At 49.3% G+C, this 13,550-nt stretch overlaps 35 non-coding genes and 2 pseudogenes across 35 annotated transcripts; all 37 read left to right on the top strand.

The window, feature by feature from the left end:
• Positions 1 to 147: 147 nt before the first annotated feature.
• LOC149762500 (5S ribosomal RNA) lies at positions 148 to 266 on the top strand. Its single transcript, XR_016407409.1, has one exon. It is a non-coding gene; the product is annotated as a 5S ribosomal RNA (ribosomal RNA).
• Positions 267 to 513: 247 nt separating this feature from the next.
• LOC149762499 (5S ribosomal RNA) lies at positions 514 to 632 on the top strand. The gene has a single exon (XR_016405400.1). It is a non-coding gene; the product is annotated as a 5S ribosomal RNA (ribosomal RNA).
• A 246-nt stretch (positions 633 to 878) lies between these two features.
• LOC149762498 (5S ribosomal RNA) lies at positions 879 to 997 on the top strand. The gene has a single exon (XR_016410337.1). It is a non-coding gene; the product is annotated as a 5S ribosomal RNA (ribosomal RNA).
• Positions 998 to 1,243: 246 nt separating this feature from the next.
• LOC149762497 (5S ribosomal RNA) lies at positions 1,244 to 1,362 on the top strand. Its single transcript, XR_016403122.1, has one exon. It is a non-coding gene; the product is annotated as a 5S ribosomal RNA (ribosomal RNA).
• A 246-nt stretch (positions 1,363 to 1,608) lies between these two features.
• On the top strand, positions 1,609 to 1,727 carry LOC149762496 (5S ribosomal RNA). The gene has a single exon (XR_016409029.1). It is a non-coding gene; the product is annotated as a 5S ribosomal RNA (ribosomal RNA).
• Positions 1,728 to 1,974: 247 nt separating this feature from the next.
• Positions 1,975 to 2,093, top strand: LOC149762495 (5S ribosomal RNA). The gene has a single exon (XR_016405399.1). It is a non-coding gene; the product is annotated as a 5S ribosomal RNA (ribosomal RNA).
• Positions 2,094 to 2,339: 246 nt separating this feature from the next.
• Positions 2,340 to 2,458, top strand: LOC149762494 (5S ribosomal RNA). Its single transcript, XR_016401915.1, has one exon. It is a non-coding gene; the product is annotated as a 5S ribosomal RNA (ribosomal RNA).
• A 246-nt stretch (positions 2,459 to 2,704) lies between these two features.
• On the top strand, positions 2,705 to 2,823 carry LOC149762493 (5S ribosomal RNA). The gene has a single exon (XR_016408186.1). It is a non-coding gene; the product is annotated as a 5S ribosomal RNA (ribosomal RNA).
• Positions 2,824 to 3,070: 247 nt separating this feature from the next.
• LOC149762492 (5S ribosomal RNA) lies at positions 3,071 to 3,189 on the top strand. The gene has a single exon (XR_016410336.1). It is a non-coding gene; the product is annotated as a 5S ribosomal RNA (ribosomal RNA).
• Positions 3,190 to 3,435: 246 nt separating this feature from the next.
• Positions 3,436 to 3,554, top strand: LOC149762491 (5S ribosomal RNA). The gene has a single exon (XR_016405316.1). It is a non-coding gene; the product is annotated as a 5S ribosomal RNA (ribosomal RNA).
• Positions 3,555 to 3,800: 246 nt separating this feature from the next.
• On the top strand, positions 3,801 to 3,919 carry LOC149762490 (5S ribosomal RNA). Its single transcript, XR_016401349.1, has one exon. It is a non-coding gene; the product is annotated as a 5S ribosomal RNA (ribosomal RNA).
• Positions 3,920 to 4,167: 248 nt separating this feature from the next.
• On the top strand, positions 4,168 to 4,286 carry LOC149762489 (5S ribosomal RNA). Its single transcript, XR_016410335.1, has one exon. It is a non-coding gene; the product is annotated as a 5S ribosomal RNA (ribosomal RNA).
• A 246-nt stretch (positions 4,287 to 4,532) lies between these two features.
• Positions 4,533 to 4,651, top strand: LOC149762488 (5S ribosomal RNA). Its single transcript, XR_016412193.1, has one exon. It is a non-coding gene; the product is annotated as a 5S ribosomal RNA (ribosomal RNA).
• A 248-nt stretch (positions 4,652 to 4,899) lies between these two features.
• On the top strand, positions 4,900 to 5,018 carry LOC149762487 (5S ribosomal RNA). The gene has a single exon (XR_016410334.1). It is a non-coding gene; the product is annotated as a 5S ribosomal RNA (ribosomal RNA).
• A 246-nt stretch (positions 5,019 to 5,264) lies between these two features.
• LOC149762486 (5S ribosomal RNA) lies at positions 5,265 to 5,383 on the top strand (annotated as a pseudogene).
• Positions 5,384 to 5,629: 246 nt separating this feature from the next.
• Positions 5,630 to 5,748, top strand: LOC149762485 (5S ribosomal RNA). Its single transcript, XR_016410332.1, has one exon. It is a non-coding gene; the product is annotated as a 5S ribosomal RNA (ribosomal RNA).
• A 246-nt stretch (positions 5,749 to 5,994) lies between these two features.
• LOC149762484 (5S ribosomal RNA) lies at positions 5,995 to 6,113 on the top strand. The gene has a single exon (XR_016410331.1). It is a non-coding gene; the product is annotated as a 5S ribosomal RNA (ribosomal RNA).
• Positions 6,114 to 6,359: 246 nt separating this feature from the next.
• LOC149762483 (5S ribosomal RNA) lies at positions 6,360 to 6,478 on the top strand. The gene has a single exon (XR_016407408.1). It is a non-coding gene; the product is annotated as a 5S ribosomal RNA (ribosomal RNA).
• A 247-nt stretch (positions 6,479 to 6,725) lies between these two features.
• LOC149762482 (5S ribosomal RNA) lies at positions 6,726 to 6,844 on the top strand. Its single transcript, XR_016410330.1, has one exon. It is a non-coding gene; the product is annotated as a 5S ribosomal RNA (ribosomal RNA).
• A 246-nt stretch (positions 6,845 to 7,090) lies between these two features.
• LOC149762481 (5S ribosomal RNA) lies at positions 7,091 to 7,209 on the top strand. Its single transcript, XR_016412927.1, has one exon. It is a non-coding gene; the product is annotated as a 5S ribosomal RNA (ribosomal RNA).
• A 246-nt stretch (positions 7,210 to 7,455) lies between these two features.
• On the top strand, positions 7,456 to 7,574 carry LOC149762480 (5S ribosomal RNA). Its single transcript, XR_016401348.1, has one exon. It is a non-coding gene; the product is annotated as a 5S ribosomal RNA (ribosomal RNA).
• A 247-nt stretch (positions 7,575 to 7,821) lies between these two features.
• On the top strand, positions 7,822 to 7,940 carry LOC149762479 (5S ribosomal RNA). The gene has a single exon (XR_016410329.1). It is a non-coding gene; the product is annotated as a 5S ribosomal RNA (ribosomal RNA).
• A 246-nt stretch (positions 7,941 to 8,186) lies between these two features.
• Positions 8,187 to 8,305, top strand: LOC149762478 (5S ribosomal RNA; annotated as a pseudogene).
• A 245-nt stretch (positions 8,306 to 8,550) lies between these two features.
• On the top strand, positions 8,551 to 8,669 carry LOC149762477 (5S ribosomal RNA). Its single transcript, XR_016402776.1, has one exon. It is a non-coding gene; the product is annotated as a 5S ribosomal RNA (ribosomal RNA).
• Positions 8,670 to 8,915: 246 nt separating this feature from the next.
• LOC149762476 (5S ribosomal RNA) lies at positions 8,916 to 9,033 on the top strand. Its single transcript, XR_016403647.1, has one exon. It is a non-coding gene; the product is annotated as a 5S ribosomal RNA (ribosomal RNA).
• Positions 9,034 to 9,279: 246 nt separating this feature from the next.
• LOC149762475 (5S ribosomal RNA) lies at positions 9,280 to 9,398 on the top strand. Its single transcript, XR_016407407.1, has one exon. It is a non-coding gene; the product is annotated as a 5S ribosomal RNA (ribosomal RNA).
• A 246-nt stretch (positions 9,399 to 9,644) lies between these two features.
• LOC149762474 (5S ribosomal RNA) lies at positions 9,645 to 9,763 on the top strand. Its single transcript, XR_016403252.1, has one exon. It is a non-coding gene; the product is annotated as a 5S ribosomal RNA (ribosomal RNA).
• Positions 9,764 to 10,009: 246 nt separating this feature from the next.
• On the top strand, positions 10,010 to 10,128 carry LOC149762473 (5S ribosomal RNA). The gene has a single exon (XR_016407405.1). It is a non-coding gene; the product is annotated as a 5S ribosomal RNA (ribosomal RNA).
• A 247-nt stretch (positions 10,129 to 10,375) lies between these two features.
• LOC149762472 (5S ribosomal RNA) lies at positions 10,376 to 10,494 on the top strand. Its single transcript, XR_016410328.1, has one exon. It is a non-coding gene; the product is annotated as a 5S ribosomal RNA (ribosomal RNA).
• A 245-nt stretch (positions 10,495 to 10,739) lies between these two features.
• LOC149762471 (5S ribosomal RNA) lies at positions 10,740 to 10,858 on the top strand. The gene has a single exon (XR_016410327.1). It is a non-coding gene; the product is annotated as a 5S ribosomal RNA (ribosomal RNA).
• A 246-nt stretch (positions 10,859 to 11,104) lies between these two features.
• LOC149762470 (5S ribosomal RNA) lies at positions 11,105 to 11,223 on the top strand. Its single transcript, XR_016408163.1, has one exon. It is a non-coding gene; the product is annotated as a 5S ribosomal RNA (ribosomal RNA).
• Positions 11,224 to 11,470: 247 nt separating this feature from the next.
• On the top strand, positions 11,471 to 11,589 carry LOC149762469 (5S ribosomal RNA). The gene has a single exon (XR_016412192.1). It is a non-coding gene; the product is annotated as a 5S ribosomal RNA (ribosomal RNA).
• A 246-nt stretch (positions 11,590 to 11,835) lies between these two features.
• LOC149762468 (5S ribosomal RNA) lies at positions 11,836 to 11,954 on the top strand. Its single transcript, XR_016401542.1, has one exon. It is a non-coding gene; the product is annotated as a 5S ribosomal RNA (ribosomal RNA).
• Positions 11,955 to 12,200: 246 nt separating this feature from the next.
• LOC149762467 (5S ribosomal RNA) lies at positions 12,201 to 12,319 on the top strand. Its single transcript, XR_016403352.1, has one exon. It is a non-coding gene; the product is annotated as a 5S ribosomal RNA (ribosomal RNA).
• A 248-nt stretch (positions 12,320 to 12,567) lies between these two features.
• Positions 12,568 to 12,686, top strand: LOC149762466 (5S ribosomal RNA). Its single transcript, XR_016410326.1, has one exon. It is a non-coding gene; the product is annotated as a 5S ribosomal RNA (ribosomal RNA).
• A 245-nt stretch (positions 12,687 to 12,931) lies between these two features.
• On the top strand, positions 12,932 to 13,050 carry LOC149762465 (5S ribosomal RNA). The gene has a single exon (XR_016410325.1). It is a non-coding gene; the product is annotated as a 5S ribosomal RNA (ribosomal RNA).
• A 245-nt stretch (positions 13,051 to 13,295) lies between these two features.
• LOC149762464 (5S ribosomal RNA) lies at positions 13,296 to 13,414 on the top strand. The gene has a single exon (XR_016407404.1). It is a non-coding gene; the product is annotated as a 5S ribosomal RNA (ribosomal RNA).
• The last annotated feature ends 136 nt before the right edge of the window (positions 13,415 to 13,550 follow it).

The following is a 13,550-nucleotide window of genomic DNA, read 5'->3' as shown; positions in this document are numbered from 1 at the left end:
AAACTGAGTCCGGAGACTGGCGGTGCCATGCCGCATAGCGAAACAGCGTGTTGAATCCTACGCCAGAACGGCCCCGGCAGCGCGAATGTCTCGGGCCGTCGAGGTCTGCTACTTTGTCATAAAAGGGAGTTTCGAAGGGCATGTCTTGGGTGCGATCATACCAGCACTAATGCACCGGATCCTATCAGAACTCCGCAGTTAAGCGTGCTTGGGCGAGAGTAGTACTAGGATGGGTGACCCCCTGGGAAGTCCTCATGTTGCACCCTTTTTATTTTTTGCCCGCTTTTTTATTTTTTGATAATATTTATTTTTAATTTTTTGGCTTTTGGCTTTTCCTCTTCGGATAATTTTTTTCCCCCGACAATAAACTGGGTCCGGAGACTGGCGGTGCCATGCCGCATAGCGGGACCAGCGCGTTGAATCCTACGCCAGAACGGCCCCGGCAGCGCGAATGTCTCGGGCCGTCGAGGTCTGCTGCTTTGTCATAAAAGGGAGTTTCGAAGGGCATATCATGGGTGCGATCATACCAGGACTAATGCACCGGATCCCATCAGAACTCCGCAGTTAAGCGTGCTTGGGCGAGAGTAGTACTAGGATGGGTGACCCCCTGGGAAGTCCTCGTGTTGCACCACTTTTATTTTTTGCCCGCTTTTTTCTTTTTTGATAACATTTATTTTTAATTTTTTGGCTTTTGGCTTTTCCTCTTCGGATAATTTTTTTCCCTCGAAAATAAACTGAGTCCGGAGACTCGCGGTGCCATGCCGCATAGCGGAACAGCGCATTGAATCCTACGCCAGAACGGCCTCGGCAGCGCGAATGTCTCGGGCCGTCGAGGTCTGCTGCTTTGTCATAAAAGGGAGTTTCGAAGGGCATGTCATGGGTGCGATCATACCAGCACTAATGCACCGGATCCCATCAGAACTCCGCAGTTAAGCGTGCTTGGGCGAGAGTAGTACTAGGATGGGTGACCCCCTGGGAAGTCCTCGTGTTGCACCCCTTTTATTTTTTGCCCGCTTTTTTATTTTTTGATAACATTTATTTTTTATTTTTCGGCTTTTGGCTTTTCCTCTTCGGATAATTTTTTTCCCCCGAAAATAAAATGAGTCCGGAGACTGGCGGTGCCATGCCGCATAGCGGAACAGCGTGTTGAATCCTACGCCAGAACGGCCCCGGCAGCGCGAATGTCTCGGGCCGTCGAGGTCTGCTACTTTGTCATAAAAGGGAGTTTCGAAGGGCATGTCATGGGTGCGATCATACCAGCACTAATGCACCGGATCCCATCAGAACTCCGCAGTTAAGCGTGCTTGGGCGAGAGTAGTACTAGGATGGGTGACCCCCTGGAAAGTCCTCGTGTTGCACCCCTTTTATTTTTTGCCCGCTTTTTTATTTTTTGATAACATTTATTTTTTATTTTTCGGCTTTTGGCTTTTCCTCTTCGGATAATTTTTTTCCCACGAAAATAAACTGAGTCCGGAGACTGGCGGTGCCATGCCGCATAGCGAAACAGCGTGTTGAATCCTACGCCAGAACGGCCCCGGCAGCGCGAATGTCTCGGGCCGTCGAGGTCTGCTACTTTGTCATAAAAGGGAGTTTCGAAGGGCATGTCTTGGGTGCTATCATACCAGCACTAATGCACCGGATCCTATCAGAACTCCGCAGTTAAGCGTGCTTGGGCGAGAGTAGTACTAGGATGGGTGACCCCCTGGGAAGTCCTCATGTTGCACCCTTTTTATTTTTTGCCCGCTTTTTTATTTTTTGATAATATTTATTTTTAATTTTTTGGCTTTTGGCTTTTCCTCTTCGGATAATTTTTTTCCCCCGACAATAAACTGGGTCCGGAGACTGGCGGTGCCATGCCGCATAGCGGGACCAGCGCGTTGAATCCTACGCCAGAACGGCCCCGGCAGCGCGAATGTCTCGGGCCGTCGAGGTCTGCTGCTTTGTCATAAAAGGGAGTTTCGAAGGGCATATCATGGGTGCGATCATACCAGGACTAATGCACCGGATCCCATCAGAACTCCGCAGTTAAGCGTGCTTGGGCGAGAGTAGTACTAGGATGGGTGACCCCCTGGGAAGTCCTCGTGTTGCACCACTATTATTTTTTGCCCGCTTTTTTCTTTTTTGATAATATTTATTTTTAATTTTTTGGCTTTTGGCTTTTCCTCTTCGGATAATTTTTTTCCCTCGAAAATAAACTGAGTCCGGAGACTCGCGGTGCCATGCCGCATAGCGGAACAGCGCATTGAATCCTACGCCAGAACGGCCTCGGCAGCGCGAATGTCTCGGGCCGTCGAGGTCTGCTGCTTTGTCATAAAAGGGAGTTTCGAAGGGCATGTCATGGGTGCGATCATACCAGCACTAATGCACCGGATCCCATCAGAACTCCGCAGTTAAGCGTGCTTGGGCGAGAGTAGTACTAGGATGGGTGACCCCCTGGGAAGTCCTCGTGTTGCACACCTTTTATTTTTTGCCCGCTTTTTTATTTTTTGATAACATTTATTTTTTATTTTTCGGCTTTTGGCTTTTCCTCTTCGGATAATTTTTTTCCCCCGAAAATAAACTGAGTCCGGAGACTGGCGGTGCCATGCCGCATAGCGGAACAGCGTGTTGAATCCTACGCCAGAACGGCCCCGGCAGCGCGAATGTCTCGGGCCGTCGAGGTCTGCTACTTTGTCATAAAAGGGAGTTTCGAAGGGCATGTCTTGGGTGCGATCATACCAGCACTAATGCACCGGATCCTATCAGAACTCCGCAGTTAAGCGTGCTTGGACGAGAGTAGTACTAGGATGGGTGACCCCCTGGGAAGTCCTCATGTTGCACCCTTTTTATTTTTTGCCCGCTTTTTTATTTTTTGATAATATTTATTTTTAATTTTTTGGCTTTTGGCTTTTCCTCTTCGGATAATTTTTTTCCCCCGACAATAAACTGGGTCCGGAGACTGGCGGTGCCATGCCGCATAGCGGGACCAGCACGTTGAATCCTACGCCAGAACGGCCCCGGCAGCGCGAATGTCTCGGGCCGTCGAGGTCTGCTGCTTTGTCATAAAAGGGAGTTTCGAAGGGCATATCATGGGTGCGATCATACCAGCACTAATGCACCGGATCCCATCAGAACTCCGCAGTTAAGCGTGCTTGGGCGAGAGTAGTACTAGGATGGGTGACCCCCTGGGAAGTCCTCGTGTTGCACCCCTTTTATTTTTTGCCCGCTTTTTTCTTTTTTCATAACATTTATTTTTAATTTTTTGGCTTTTGGCTTTTCCTCTTCGGATAATTTTTTCCCCTCGAAAATAAACTGAGTCCGGAGACTCGCGGTGCCATGCCGCATAGCGGAACAGCGCATTGAATCCTACGCCAGAACGGCCCCGGCAGCGCGAATGTCTCGGGCCGTCGAGGTCTGCTGCTTTGTCATAAAAGGGTGTTTCGATGGGCATGTCATGGGTGCGATCATACCAGCACTAATGCACCGGATCCCATCAGAACTCCGCAGTTACGCGTGCTTGGGCGAGAGTAGTATTAGGATGGGTGACCCCCTGGAAAGTCCTCGTGTTGCACCCCTTTTATTTTTTGCCCGCTTTTTTATTTTTTGATAATATTTATTTTTAATTTTTCGGCTTTTGGCTTTTCCTCTTCGGATAATTTTTTTCCCCCGAAAATAAACTGAGTCCGGAGACTCGCGGTGCCATGCCGCATAGCGGAACAGCGCGTTGAATCCTACGCCAGAACGGCCCCGGCAGCGCGAATGTCTCGGGCCGTCGAGGTCTGCTGCTTTGTCATAAAAGGGAGTTTCGAAGGGCATGTCATGGGTGCGATCATACCAGCACTAATGCTCCGGATCCCATCAGAACTCCGCAGTTAAGCGTGCTTGGGCGAGAGTAGTACTAGGATGGGTGACCCCCTGGGAAGTCCTCGTGTTGCACCCTTTTTATTTTTTTCTCCACTTTTTTATTTTTTGATAATATTTATTTTTAATTTTTCGGCTTTTGGCTTTTCCTCTTCGGATAATTTTTTTCCCCCGAAAATAAACTGAGTCCGGAGACTGGCGGTGCCATGCCGCATAGCGGGAATAGCGCATTGAATCCTACGCCAGAACGGCCCCGGCGGCGCGAATGTCTCGGGCCGTCGAGGTCTGCTGCTTTGTCATAAAAGGGAGTTTCGATGGGCATGTCATGGGTGCGATCATACCAGCACTAATGCACCGGATCCCATCAGAACTCCGCAGTTAAGCGTGCTTGGGCGAGAGTAGTACTAGGATGGGTGACCCCCTGGGAAGTCCTCGTGTTGCACCCCTTTTATTTTTTGCCCGCTTTTTTATTTTTTGATAATATTTATTTTTAATTTTTCGGCTTTTGGCTTTTCCTCTTCGGATAATTTTTTTCCCCCGAAAATAAACTGAGTCCGGAGACTCGCGGTGCCATGCCGCATAGCGGAACAGCGCGTTGAATCCTACGCCAGAACGGCCCCGGCAGCGCGAATGTCTCGGGCCGTCGAGGTCTGCTACTTTGTCATAAAAGGGAGTTTCGAAGGGCATGTCATGGGTGCGATCATACCAGCACTAATGCACCGGATCCCATCAGAACTCCGCAGTTAAGCGTGCTTGGGCGAGAGTAGTACTAGGATGGGTGACCCCCTGGGAAGTCCTCGTGTTGCACCCTTTTTATTTTTTTCTCCACTTTTTTATTTTTTGATAATATTTATTTTTAATTTTTCGGCTTTTGGCTTTTCCTCTTCGGATAATTTTTTTCCCCCGAAAATAAACTGAGTCCGGAGACTGGCGGTGCCATGCCGCATAGCGGGAATAGCGCGTTGAATCCTACGCCAGAACGGCCCCGGCGGCGCGAATGTCTCGGGCCGTCGAGGTCTGCTGCTTTGTCATAAAAGGGAGTTTCGATGGGCATGTCATGGGTGCGATCATACCAGCACTAATGCACCGGATCCCATCAGAACTCCGCAGTTAAGCGTGCTTGGGCGAGAGTAGTACTAGGATGGGTGACCCCCTGGGAAGTCCTCGTGTTGCACCCCTTTTATTTTTTGCCCGCTTTTTTATTTTTTGATAATATTTATTTTTAATTTTTCGGCTTTTGGCTTTTCCTCTTCGGATAATTTTTTTCCCCCGAAAATAAACTGGGTCCGGAGACTGGCGGTGCCATGCCGCATAGCGGAACAGCGCGTTGAATCCTACGCCAGAACGGCCCCGGCAGCGCGAATGTCTCGGGCCGTCGCGGTCTGCTGCTTTGTCATAAAAGGGAGTTTCGAAGGGCATGTCATGGGTGCGATCATACCAGCACTAATGCACCGGATCCCATCATAACTCCGCAGTTAGGCGTGCTTGGGCGAGAGAAGTACTAGGATGGGTGACCCCCTGGGAAGTCCTCGTGTTGCACCCTTTTTATTTTTTGCCCGCTTTTTTATTTTTTGATAATATTTATTTTTAATTTTTTGGCTTTTGGCTTTTCCTCTTCGGATAATTTTTTCCCCCCGAAAATAAACTGAGTCCGGAGACTGGCGGTGCCGTGCCGCATAGCGGAACAGCGCGTTGAATCCTACGCCAGAACGGCCCCGGCAGCGCGAATGTCTCGGGCCGTCGAGGTCTGCTGCTTTGTCATAAAAGGGAGTTTCGAAGGGCATGTCATGGGTGCGATCATACCAGCACTAATGCACCGGATCCCATCAGAACTCCGCAGTTAAGCGTGCTTGGGCGAGAGTAGTACTAGGATGGGTGACCCCCTGGGAAGTCCTCGTGTTGCACCCCTTTTATTTTTTGCCCGCTTTTTTATTTTTTGATAACATTTATTTTTTATTTTTCGGCTTTTGGCTTTTCCTCTTCGGATAATTTTTTTCCCCCGAAAATAAACTGAGTCCGGAGACTGGCGGTGCCATGCCGCATAGCGGAACAGCGCGTTGAATCCTACGCCAGAACGGCCCCGGCAGCGCGAATGTCTCGGGCCGTCGAGGTCTGCTGCTTTGTCATAAAAGGGAGTTTCGAAGGGCATGTCATGGGTGCGATCATACCAGCACTAATGCACCGGATCCCATCAGAACTCCGCAGTTAAGCGTGCTTGGGCGAGAGTAGTACTAGGATGGGTGACCCCCTGGGAAGTCCTCGTGTTGCACCCCTTTTATTTTTTGCCCGCTTTTTTATTTTTTGATAACATTTATTTTTTATTTTTCGGCTTTTGGCTTTTCCTCTTCGGATAATTTTTTTCCCCCGAAAATAAACTGAGTCCGGAGACTGGCGGTGCCATGCCGCATAGCGGAACAGCGTGTTGAATCCTACGCCAGAACGGCCCCGGCAGCGCGAATGTCTCGGGCCGTCGAGGTCTGCTAATTTGTCATAAAAGGGAGTTTCGAAGGGCATGTCTTGGGTGCGATCATACCAGCACTAATGCACCGGATCCTATCAGAACTCCGCAGTTAAGCGTGCTTGGGCGAGAGTAGTACTAGGATGGGTGACCCCCTGGGAAGTCCTCATGTTGCACCCTTTTTATTTTTTGCCCGCTTTTTTATTTTTTGATAATATTTATTTTTAATTTTTTGGCTTTTGGCTTTTCCTCTTCGGATAATTTTTTTCCCCCGACAATAAACTGGGTCCGGAGACTGGCGGTGCCATGCCGCATAGCGGGACCAGCACGTTGAATCCTACGCCAGAACGGCCCCGGCAGCGCGAATGTCTCGGGCCGTCGAGGTCTGCTGCTTTGTCATAAATGGGAGTTTCGAAGGGCATATCATGGGTGCGATCATACCAGCACTAATGCACCGGATCCCATCAGAACTCCGCAGTTAAGCGTGCTTGGGCGAGAGTAGTACTAGGATGGGTGACCCCCTGGGAAGTCCTCGTGTTGCACCCCTTTTATTTTTTGCCCGCTTTTTTCTTTTTTGATAACATTTATTTTTAATTTTTTGGCTTTTGGCTTTTCCTCTTCGGATAATTTTTTTCCCTCGAAAATAAACTGAGTCCGGAGACTCGCGGTGCCATGCCGCATAGCGGAACAGCGCATTGAATCCTACGCCAGAACGGCCCCGGCAGCGCGAATGTCTCGGGCCGTCGAGGTCTGCTGCTTTGTCATAAAAGGGTGTTTCGATGGGCATGTCATGGGTGCGATCATACCTGCACTAATGCACCGGATCCCATCAGAACTCCGCAGTTAAGCGTGCTTGGGCGAGAGTAGTACTAGGATGGGTGACCCCCTGGGAAGTCCTCGTGTTGCACCCCTTTTATTTTTTGCCCGCTTTTTTATTTTTTGATAATATTTATTTTTAATTTTTCGGCTTTTGGCTTTTCCTCTTCGGATAATTTTTTTCCCCCGAAAATTAACTGAGTCCGGAGACTCGCGGTGCCATGCCGCATAGCGGAACAGCGCGTTGAATCCTACGCCAGAACGGCCCCGGCAGCGCGAATGTCTCGGGCCGTCGAGGTCTGCTGCTTTGTCATAAAAGGGAGTTTCGAAGGGCATGTCATGGGTGCGATCATACCAGCACTAATGCTCCGGATCCCATCAGAACTCCGCAGTTAAGCGTGCTTGGGCGAGAGTAGTACTAGGATGGGTGACCCCCTGGGAAGTCCTCGTGTTGCACCCTTTTTATTTTTTCTCCACTTTTTTATTTTTTGATAATATTTATTTTTAATTTTTCGGCTTTTGGCTTTTCCTCTTCGGATAATTTTTTTTTCCCGAAAATAAACTGAGTCCGGAGACTGGCGGTGCCATGCCGCATAGCGGGAATAGCGCGTTGAATCCTACGCCAGAACGGCCCCGGCGGCGCGAATGTCTCGGGCCGTCGAGGTCTGCTGCTTTGTCATAAAAGGGAGTTTCGATGGGCATGTCATGGGTGCGATCATACCAGCACTAATGCACCGGATCCCATCAGAACTCCGCAGTTAAGCGTGCTTGGGCGAGAGTAGTACTAGGATGGGTGACCCCCTGGGAAGTCCTCGTGTTGCACCCCTTTTATTTTTTGCCCGCTTTTTTATTTTTTGATAATATTTATTTTTAATTTTTCGGCTTTTGGCTTTTCCTCTTTGGATAATTTTTTTCCCCCGAAAATAAACTGAGTCCGGAGACTCGCGGTGCCATGCCGCATAGCGGAACAGCGCGTTGAATCCTACGCCAGAACGGCCCCGGCAGCGCGAATGTCTCGGGCCGTCGCGGTCTGCTGCTTTGTCATAAAAGGGAGTTTCGAAGGGCATGTCATGGGTGCGATCATACCAGCACTAATGCACCGGATCCCATCATAACTCCGCAGTTAGGCGTGCTTGGGCGAGAGAAGTACTAGGATGGGTGACCCCCTGGGAAGTCCTCGTGTTGCACCCTTTTTATTTTTTGTCCGCTTTTTTATTTTTTGATAATATTTATTTTTAATTTTTTGGCTTTTGGCTTTTCCTCTTCGGATAATTTTTCCCCCCGAAAATAAACTGAGTCCGGAGACTGGCGGTGCCATGCCGCATAGCGGAACAGCGCGTTGAATCCTACGCCAGAACGGCCCCGGCAGCGCGAATGTCTCGGGCCGTCGAGGTCTGCTGCTTTGTCATAAAAGGGAGTTTCGAAGGGCATGTCATGGGTGCGATCATACCAACACTAATGCACCGGATCCCATCAGAACTCCGCAGTTAAGCGTGCTTGGGCGAGAGTAGTACTAGGATGGGTGACCCCCTGGGAAGTCCTCGTGTTGCACCCCTTTTATTTTTTGCTCGCTTTTTTATTTTTTGATAACATTTATTTTTTATTTTTCGGCTTTTGGCTTTTCCTCTTCGGATAATTTTTTTCCCCCGAAAATAAACTGAGTCCGGAGACTGGCGGTGCCATGCCGCATAGCGGAACAGCGCGTTGAATCCTACGCCAGAACGGCCCCGGCAGCGCGAATGTCTCGGGCCGTCGAGGTCTGCTGCTTTGTCATAAAAGGGAGTTTCGAAGGGCATGTCATGGGTGCGATCATACCAGCACTAATGCACCGGATCCCATCAGAACTCCGCAGTTAAGCGTGCTTGGGCGAGAGTAGTACTAGGATGGGTGACCCCTGGGAAGTCCTCGTGTTGCACCCCTTTTATTTTTTGCCCGCTTTTTTATTTTTTGATAACATTTATTTTTTATTTTTCGGCTTTTGGCTTTTCCTCTTCGGATAATTTTTTTCCCCCGAAAATAAACTGAGTCCGGAGACTGGCGGTGCCATGCCGCATAGCGGAACAGCGTGTTGAATCCTACGCCAGAACGGCCCCGGCAGCGCGAATGTCTCGGGCCGTCGAGGTCTGCTACTTTGTCATAAAAGGGAGTTTCGAAGGGCATGTCTTGGGTGCGATCATACCAGCACTAATGCACCGGATCCTATCAGAACTCCGCAGTTAAGCGTGCTTGGGCGAGAGTAGTACTAGGATGGGTGACCCCCTGGGAAGTCCTCATGTTGCACCCTTTTTATTTTTTGCCCGCTTTTTTATTTTTTGATAATATTTATTTTTAATTTTTTGGCTTTTGGCTTTTCCTCTTCGGATAATTTTTTTCCCTCGAAAATAAACTGAGTCCGGAGACTCGCGGTGCCATGCCGCATAGCGGAACAGCGCATTGAATCCTACGCCAGAACGGCCTCGGCAGCGCGAATGTCTCGGGCCGTCGAGGTCTGCTGCTTTGTCATAAAAGGGAGTTTCGAAGGGCATGTCATGGGTGCGATCATACCAGCACTAATGCACCGGATCCCATCAGAACTCCGCAGTTAAGCGTGCTTGGGCGAGAGTAGTACTTGGATGGGTGACCCCCTGGAAAGTCCTCGTGTTGCACCCCTTTTATTTTTTGCCCGCTTTTTTATTTTTTGATAACATTTATTTTTTATTTTTCGGCTTTTGGCTTTTCCTCTTCGGATAATTTTTTTCCCTCGAAAATAAACTGAGTCCGGAGACTGGCGGTGCCATGCCGCATAGCGGAACAGCGTGTTGAATCCTACGCCAGAACGGCCCCGGCAGCGCGAATGTCTCGGGCCGTCGAGGTCTGCTACTTTGTCATAAAAGGGAGTTTCGAAGGGCATGTCTTGGGTGCGATCATACCAGCACTAATGCACCGGATCCTATCAGAACTCCGCAGTTAAGCGTGCTTGGGCGAGAGTAGTACTAGGATGGGTGACCCCCTGGGAAGTCCTCATGTTGCACCCTTTTTATTTTTTGCCCGCTTTTTTATTTTTTGATAATATTTATTTTTAATTTTTTGGCTTTTGGCTTTTCCTCTTCGGATAATTTTTTTCCCCCGACAATAAACTGGGTCCGGAGACTGGCGGTGCCATGCCGCATAGCGGGACCAGCGCGTTGAATCCTACGCCAGAACGGCCCCGGCAGCGCGAATGTCTCGGGCCGTCGAGGTCTGCTGCTTTGTCATAAAAGGGAGTTTCGAAGGGCATATCATGGGTGCGATCATACCAGCACTAATGCACCGGATCCCATCAGAACTCCGCAGTTAAGCGTGCTTGGGCGAGAGTAGTACTAGGATGGGTGACCCCCTGGGAAGTCCTCGTGTTGCACCCCTTTTTTTTTTGCCCGCTTTTTTCTTTTTTGATAACATTTATTTTTAATTTTTTGGCTTTTGACTTTTCCTCTTCGGATAATTTTTTTCCCTCGAAAATAAACTGAGTCCGAAGACTCGCGGTGCCATGCCGCATAGCGGAACAGCGCATTGAATCCTACGCCAGAACGGCCTCGGCAGCGCGAATGTCTCGGGCCGTCGAGGTCTGCTGCTTTGTCATAAAAGGGAGTTTCGAAGGGCATGTCATGGGTGCGATCATACCAGCACTAATGCACCGGATCCCATCAGAACTCCGCAGTTAAGCGTGCTTGGGCGAGAGTAGTACTAGGATGGGTGACCCCCTGGGAAGTCCTCGTGTTGCACCCCTTTTATTTTTTGCCCGCTTTTTTATTTTTTGATAACATTTATTTTTTATTTTTCGGCTTTTGGCTTTTCCTCTTCGGATAATTTTTTTCCCCCGAAAATAAACTGAGTCCGGAGACTGGCGGTGCCATGCCGCATAGCGGAACAGCGTGTTGAATCCTACGCCAGAACGGCCCCGGCAGCGCGAATGTCTCGGGCCGTCGAGGTCTGCTACTTTGTCATAAAAGGGAGTTTCGAAGGGCATGTCTTGGGTGCGATCATACCAGCACTAATGCACCGGATCCTATCAGAACTCCGCAGTTAAGCGTGCTTGGGCGAGAGTAGTACTAGGATGGGTGACCCCCAGGGAAGTCCTCATGTTGCACCCTTTTTATTTTTTGCCCGCTTTTTTATTTTTTGATAATATTTATTTTTAATTTTTTGGCTTTTGGCTTTTCCTCTTCGGATAATTTTTTTCCCCCGACAATAAACTGGGTCCGGAGACTGGCGGTGCCATGCCGCATAGCGGGACCAGCACGTTGAATCCTACGCCAGAACGGCCCCGGCAGCGCGAATGTCTCGGGCCGAAGAGGTCTGCTGCTTTGTCATAAAAGGGAGTTTCGAAGGGCATATCATGGGTGCGATCATACCAGCACTAATGCACCGGATCCCATCAGAACTCCGCAGTTAAGCGTGCTTGGGCGAGAGTAGTACTAGGATGGGTGACCCCCTGGGAAGTCCTCGTGTTGCACCCTTTTTATTTTTTGCCCGCTTTTTTCTTTTTTGATAACATTTATTTTTAATTTTTTGGCTTTTGGCTTTTCCTCTTCGGATAATTTTTTTCCCTCGAAAATAAACTGAGTCCGGAGACTCGCGGTGCCATGCCGCATAGCGGAACAGCGCATTGAATCCTACGCCAGAACGGCCCCGGCAGCGCGAATGTCTCGGGCCGTCGAGGTCTGCTGCTTTGTCATAAAAGGGTGTTTCGATGGGCATGTCATGGGTGCGATCATACCAGCACTAATGCACCGGATCCCATCAGAACTCCGCAGTTAAGCGTGCTTGGGCGAGAGTAGTATTAGGATGGGTGACCCCCTGGGAAGTCCTCGTGTTGCACCCCTTTTATTTTTTGCCCGCTTTTTTATTTTTTGATAATATTTATTTTTAATTTTTCGGCTTTTGGCTTTTCCTCTTCGGATAATTTTTTTCCCCCGAAAATAAACTGAGTCCGGAGACTCGCGGTGCCATGCCGCATAGCGGAACAGCGCGTTGAATCCTACGCCAGAACGGCCCCGGCAGCGCGAATGTCTCGGGCCGTCGAGGTCTGCTGCTTTGTCATAAAAGGGAGTTTCGAAAGGCATGTCATGGGTGCGATCATACCAGCACTAATGCTCCGGATCTCATCAGAACTCCGCAGTTAAGCGTGCTTGGGCGAGAGTAGTACTAGGATGGGTGACCCCCTGGGAAGTCCTCGTGTTGCACCCTTTTTATTTTTTTCTCCACTTTTTTATTTTTTGATAATATTTATTTTTAATTTTTCGGCTTTTGGCTTTTCCTCTTCGGATAATTTTTTTCCCCCGACAATAAACTGGGTCCGGAGACTGGCGGTGCCATGCCGCATAGCGGGACCAGCGCGTTGAATCCTACGCCAGAACGGCCCCGGCAGCGCGAATGTCTCGGGCCGTCGAGGTCTGCTGCTTTGTCATAAAAGGGAGTTTCGAAGGGCATATCATGGGTGCGATCATACCAGCACTAATGCACCGGATCCCATCAGAACTCCGCAGTTAAGCGTGCTTGGGCGAGAGTAGTACTAGGATGGGTGACCCCCTGGGAAGTCCTCGTGTTGCACCCCTTTTTTTTTTGCCCGCTTTTTTCTTTTTTGATAACATTTATTTTTAATTTTTTGGCTTTTGACTTTTCCTCTTCGGATAATTTTTTTCCCTCGAAAATAAACTGAGTCCGGAGACTCGCGGTGCCATGCCGCATAGCGGAACAGCGCATTGAATCCTACGCCAGAACGGCCTCGGCAGCGCGAATGTCTCGGGCCGTCGAGGTCTGCTGCTTTGTCATAAAAGGGAGTTTCGAAGGGCATGTCATGGGTGCGATCATACCAGCACTAATGCACCGGATCCCATCAGAACTCCGCAGTTAAGCGTGCTTGGGCGAGAGTAGTACTAGGATGGGTGACCCCCTGGGAAGTCCTCGTGTTGCACCCCTTTTATTTTTTGCCCGCTTTTTTATTTTTTGATAACATTTATTTTTTATTTTCGGCTTTTGGCTTTTCCTCTTCGGATAATTTTTTTCCCCCGAAAATAAACTGAGTCCGGAGACTGGCGGTGCCATGCCGCATAGCGGAACAGCGTGTTGAATCCTACGCCAGAACGGCCCCGGCAGCGCGAATGTCTCGGGCCGTCGAGGTCTGCTACTTTGTCATAAAAGGGAGTTTCGAAGGGCATGTCTTGGGTGCGATCATACCAGCACTAATGCACCGGATCCTATCAGAACTCCGCAGTTAAGCGTGCTTGGGCGAGAGTAGTACTAGGATGGGTGACCCCCTGGGAAGTCCTCATGTTGCACCCTTTTTATTTTTTGCCCGCTTTTTTATTTTTTGATAATATTTATTTTTAATTTTTTGGCTTTTGGCTTTTCCTCTTCGGATAATTTTTTTCCCCCGACAATAAACTGGGTCCGGAGACTGGCGGTGCCATGCCGCATA

This window comes from Phoenix dactylifera, chromosome 4, assembly GCF_051530095.1.
Source record: "Phoenix dactylifera cultivar Ajwa chromosome 4, Ajwa_hap1_PhDact_Kaust_v1.1, whole genome shotgun sequence".
NCBI lineage: Eukaryota > Viridiplantae > Streptophyta > Magnoliopsida > Arecales > Arecaceae > Phoenix > Phoenix dactylifera.
The sequence above is the reverse complement of the archived record's forward strand: the minus strand, read 5'-3'. Positions and strand labels throughout refer to the sequence as shown.